A 6,081-nucleotide genomic window follows, 5' to 3' on the forward strand; every position below is an offset into this window, starting at 1 on the left:
CTTCACGGGGCCCTGTGTCTCGTAAGATTTGCAGAAGTAAAACAGTTACTGGTATAATGGGCGAATCCGAAGGCATCTTTTCACTCTGATTTCCCCGCCGATGTGTGGAGCAGGCTTGAGCATCTTGTTTTTGTATGAGGAATAGTTTATTCCTCTGTAGTGCTTAATGTAAGAGCAGTTCTGATTCTGGCGAAACTATTTAGGAACACGGTGGGGTCCGGGAGTGGTAGTGACGGCTAGGGCTCCCTGGAGGAAGAGGCACTAGACCTGAGTCTGCAAGGTTTGCCAGACAAAGAGGGGGACGCCACTGCAGGCAGAAGGACCAGAGGGAGAGAAGAGGCATGGCAAGGTGAGCTGGCAGCACGAGGAGGGGGCTGGCAGCCAATGCCAGCTGCTGGGGTGATGCTGGGGGGCTGTGTGACAGGGTGAGACATGCAGATCCTCTGGAGGCTGGGCCCTGTGGGTCCCTGAGTTTTGCTTCTCTAAGATCTCTTTGGGTTCATGGATGCCGTTGTAAAATCTAGGATTTGGCGAGTCAAGGTAGTTAGTGGTGGCCTCTGAAACAGACAACCTTGACATCTCATTGGCTTTATCCCAGTGGTCGGCAAACTGCGGCTCGAGAGCCACATGCGGCTCTTTGGCCCCTTGAGGGTGGCTCTTCCACAAAATACCACGTGCAGGCGCGCACGTACAGTGCGATTGAAACTTCGTGGCCCATGCGCAGAAGTCGGTTTTCGGCTCTCAAAAGAAATTTCAATCATTGTACTGTTGATATTTGGCTCTGTTGACTAATGAGTTTGCCGACCACTGGCTTATCCCATAAAGTTTGTTTCTAGCGCTCTCGGGAGTGGCTTTCCTTGTGTTGAGGCGGGGACTTTGGCTCCTCCCATCTACAATGCCGCCGGCTTCTAAGACGCGCCCAGGAGGCAAAACGGGCTGTTGGAGAGGAGGGGTGAATAACATCCTAGCTGTTAACAAGGGTACATACATAAACAGAGACACAATACATCTGTGTTCTTCCCATTTCATGGGAGAGAGAAAATTAGGAACAGAATGTCTCAAAAAGCTCCTTAGGCCCAGCTGGCATGGTTCAGTGGTTGAACATCGACCTATGAACCAGGAGGTCACGGTTTGATCCCCAGTCAAGCACTTGCCTGGGTTTTGGGCTCGATCCCGGGTGTGGGGCGTGCAGGAGGCAGCCAGTCAATGATTCTCTCTCATTACTGATGTTTCTATCTCTCTCTCCCTCTCCCTTCCTCTCTGAAATCAATAAGAATATATTTAAAAAAAAAATAAAGTGGGAGAGAGAAGCCTGTTTTCCTAGGGTCTGCCCAGCTTTCATTTATTTTATTTTATTATTTTATTTTTTTTCTGCCCAGCTTTCAAAGTCTGCCTCTTGCCTGTGGAAGATCGGGAGTCCAAGGGCTTTTTTGTTTCATGGTCGTTTTTTCTTTTGCCTTTTGTTTTGCTTTAAGTAACTTTCTATTGAAATGAAACATTGTTAGGGACTGAATTATATCTCCCCAAGTCCATAATGTTGAAGCCTAAAAATCCAAATGACTGTATTTGGAAATAGGGTCCCTAAGGAGGTAACTGAGGTTAAGTGAGGTCATGGGGAGGGGGGGCGCGGTGGAGGGCGCTAATCCGACAGGACTGGTGTCCTTATAAGAAGAGGAATGAGTACGGAGAGTAAAGATCCAGTGTCGTCTACACAACAAGGAGAGAGGCCTCAGGACAAACCAACCCTGCCAGCACCTTGATTTTGGACGTCCAGCCTCCAGAACTGTGATACAATAAATCTCTGTGGTTTAAGCCCCCCCCCCCGTCTGTGGGACTTTGTCATGGCAGCCTGGCAGGCTAATACAAACATACTCGTGCATACTAGAACGAGCACCAATCTTTACGGGTAACAACTCCTTGACATTTTCATAAGGCGAACGTCCCGTGTTTCTTCTAGCGCTCCAGAAGAAACCGTTGAAAAGATAGCTAGCACCATGCATTGCCATCATGGATTCGTTTTGCCGACTCGGGCACTTTCTACAAACAGAATCAATCCGTACGGACTGTATCTACTTCTTTCACGCAGAGCCATGTTGGGGTGCTCACCCATGAATGGCTGGTTGCGCCCCGCTGTGTAAATGGACCACAATCTGTGTGTTATCCTGGTGGACACTTGGGTAGGTCCCACATCCCTGGCGGTTTGGCACAGTGCGATGGTTAACAGACCAGATGCACGCCTTTCGGTCGGGGCCCCCAGCTATTCTCAAGCTGCTGCTGAGTGTCTGGTGGCCTGTTGGTGTAACAGTCTACATCTCAGCTCCAACCAACACAAACTATTCGGTAGAGTGGAGGAGGGCGTGGAGCCGGCCGATCCTTCCACAGCAGGTCCCTGGGACCCGTCTCCCTGCCGGTCACTTTTAACACCACTAAGAGTTTTAAGGACAAAAGATTCAAGATTAAAAGCTTTTGCATGACTACATTTCTTGAGTTCTAGACCTTTGGCTCCCTTTAGTATGGCTCTGTGGGTGCTTGGGAAGTGGGAATAGAGTGTCCCAGAGTGGGGTGATTTGAGGCCATTTCACAAAGTCCCGTCGGCCTTGGCTGGGCCGATCAAACACCAGCTCCGGGCCGTTGCTCCTGGAAAAAAACAGAAGGGAGAAGAGGAACAGTCCCCGAAGGACAGGCCCTTCTCTTGCGCTGATCAAAGGCTTGGTCACCGAGCAGAAAGGAATGCACGGAGGACTTGAGGGGGGGGGGGGGAGGAACAGCCCAGAAACCTTGCTTTTTTTTTTTCTAGGACAATGAACAGAATTAGCAATGCAAGTTCCCACCACGCTTCATAGTTAATAACAATAATAATAAAATAAAATAACTTGGTATGGGCTAACCCCCAGAATGTTGTAAAGCAGGGTTGGGGGTGAGGATGTTGATGAATAAACCAGAAAAGTTTCTCTTCCTTCCATTTCCTTATAATTCTGTCCTCCTGCAAGCCGGTTACTGTGGCTGCTGCTGGTCACTCAGAGTCTCTTACCCCCAACCCCCCACTTCCTGTAGCACCGCTTCCATCCTGAGAGGAGAGGGGAGGAAGGCAGGTGGGCTGCACTAGGAGTACCTTGGGGGTTACCTTTGCTGGGGTGGGGGGGGGGGGTGAATGCCACGAGAGCCCTCTGTTGGAATTGCAGTGTCACCTGACCCGGCAAGTAGGAGAAAGGTGTCCCGGGCTGGAGCAAAGGCCCAGAGGCGGGGAAGTGCACGGCCTTATCTCTCAGCGGCAGCACTTTTCCTTTCTTTTTTAAAAAAATAATATTTTTATTGATTTCAGAGAGGAAGAGAGAGGGAGAGGGAGAAGGAGAGAGAGCTAGAAACATCAATGATGAGAAAGAATCATTGATCGGCTGCCTCCTGCACGCCCCACACTGGGGATGGAGCCCGCAACCTGGGAATGTGCCCTGACCGGGAATCGAACCGTGACCTCCTGGTTCATAGGCCGACACTCAACCACTGAGCCGCGCCAGCCAGGCCAGCATTTTTTCTTAAAACTGTACATGTATTTTATTATCACGGCTACTACATGCTGCTGCTTCCTATGTGTTCAGCACGATGCCAAACTCATCCCCTGCATTAACTTAGGAGATCGGCCCCCAGACGCCTCCTGCGCCTCCGCCCTTAGGGCCCTGCTTAGATGTCGAGTCTTCAGCGGCCTTCCTTGACCACACGCTCTCAAGTTGGCACCCTGCCCTTGGCCCCGAGCTTTTCTGGGGAAGCCCTTGCTTTTTTCCTTCTTAGCAGCTGTATCAGCTCCTTGTGGCTGCTGTGACACATTGCCACAAACTTCATGGCTTCAGCCATGCACACGTATTACCTGACAATTCTGTAGGTTAGGACTAGGGCGACACTCGAGGTCTCCCAGGACTGCGCTCCTCCCTGGAGGCTCGGGGGAGTGTGTGTGTGTGTGGGGGGGGGGGAGGGACTGTTTCCTGGGCTTTTTCTGCTTCTAGAGACGCCTGCATCCCTTGCCTCGCAGCCCCTCCCTCCATCTTCAAAGCCAACAACACCCCGCTGAGTCCTTCCTTCTCGTGCCCCGCCTCTGTTCTCCCTCCTGCCTCCCTCTGCCACGTCAAGGACCTTGTGATTCCAGGGCCGAGGCGAATAACCCAGCATGCTCCCCGCCACGTTAAGGTCAGCTGACCTGCATCCGACCTGCAATTCCCTTCTGCCTTATAACGGAGCATATGGGACATGGACATCTCGGGAGAGAGGGGCCCATTATCCCGCCTGCCGGGGGCTAATGCCAGCAGGTCATAAATGCAGAAAGTTCATCAAAAGGTTGATGAACCTTTGGGGCTTCAGCAGGGCCGAAGATCTGCATGTTATTGCCTGCTGCTGAACAGCTGTAGGCAGTTCCCCCAACCTGATAATACCAAACCTTACCTTTGATATGTAGATCTGCTTTGCTATAGGGCAAAATGTGGGACTAAAAAGCCTTGGGCCCGGAGATCCAGAGAACTTAGCTACTAAAGCTAAGCCTTCCCTGGCTCCCCCACAAAATGCCTTCCAAATTTATATTTCAGGTCTAGTCTCTTCATCAATTTACTCACAGCCCCTTCTCCAGATTCCTGAACCCCTCCAGATGCTGAGAACGACCCCGGCATTACCCGCCCACCCTGGTAATCACCACAGTTTATAACTGTTTATTTGCCCATTTCCTTTTGTCTGACTTGTCTGAGATGTGGGGCTCTGTGTCGTTGCTGCTCCCACTGTACTGCCGTGGCTGGCCCAGTGCTGACCCCCACGGCCACTCAGTGTATGTAGTGAGTGAAGGGAGGAACCACCCTGCAGAGCGGGTGTTATCATGCCTCTCTGATACATAAGAAGAGGTTCGTAGAAATGTAAATGCTCACCCAAGCTTAACACATAGGAAGCAGCAGCATGGATCTTGGAGTCTATCAAGTCAGGATGGGCCAGGTTATGCTGCAGTAACAAGCAGCCCTCATCTCTCTGTCTTGCAACAAGAAAGGGTTGTTTCTCCCATGCTGCCTGTCTGTTACAGGCTGCCTACAGCTCTGCTCCCCATCAGCCTCACTCTGGGACGCACGTGGTGGAGCTGCTGCCACCAGGAATGTTGCTGTTCTCGGGGCAGAGGGGAAGGGACCCCCCGCCCGACCACACACAGGCTCTTAAATCTTCTGTTCAGAAGTGACACACCTCACGTGCCGGGGCTGACCGGCAGACCCTGAGCGACGGATGAATGAGTACTCTGACACACGTTTCTGTGAAAGAGAAGCTAAGGGGCTAGTTGGCATAAGGAGCCAAAAAAGCCCCGTTCACCTGCCTCATTAGCCTTTTTTTTTTTTTTAATATATTTTATTGATTTTTTACAGAGAGGAAGGGAGAGGGATAGTTAGAAACATCGATGAGAGAGAATCATCGATCAGCTGCCTCCTGCACACCCCCTACTGGGGATGTGCCTGCAACCAAGGTACATGCCCCTGACCGGAATCGAACCCGGGACCTTTCAGTCCACAGGCCTGAACAAGTCTTCCTATCCATGAACATGGAATACCTCTTCAGTTTAGTTCTTCTTTGATTTCTTTCACCAGAATTTGTAGTTTTCCTCATATAGATCTCGTGGAAATTTTGTCAGATTTATACCTCAGTATTTCATGTGGGGGGCGGAGGGGCTCGTGTAAAAGTAATGTAATGGTGTATGTTTGAGTTCATCAAAGGGAGATTCTTCTGCGTGGGCCTGGCCTGATCGGATAAGCCTGAGGATGTAGGCCTTCACTGGGATCAGAGAGGTTGTGCTCCTGGCCACAAAGGAGGGTAAGCATGCATGGGTTCTCTAGTTGCAAAGAAATGAATTCTGCCACGTGAGCAGGTCAGAGGGTCTTAGCTTCAGATGAGCGCCCAGTCCCAGCCACGTTTTGAATGAAGCCTGTGAGACCTTGGGCAGAGGACCCGCTAAGCCTTGGCCAGACAGCTGACGTGTGGAACCTGGGAGATAACAAATGCTGTGGCTTTAAGCTGCTGCACGGTGATAACCCCCCACACAGTCACCGAGAACCCAACATGGGCCCTGGG

The sequence above is a fragment of the Cnephaeus nilssonii genome (genome assembly GCF_951640355.1).
Source record: "Cnephaeus nilssonii genome assembly, chromosome: 15".
NCBI lineage: Eukaryota > Metazoa > Chordata > Mammalia > Chiroptera > Vespertilionidae > Cnephaeus > Cnephaeus nilssonii.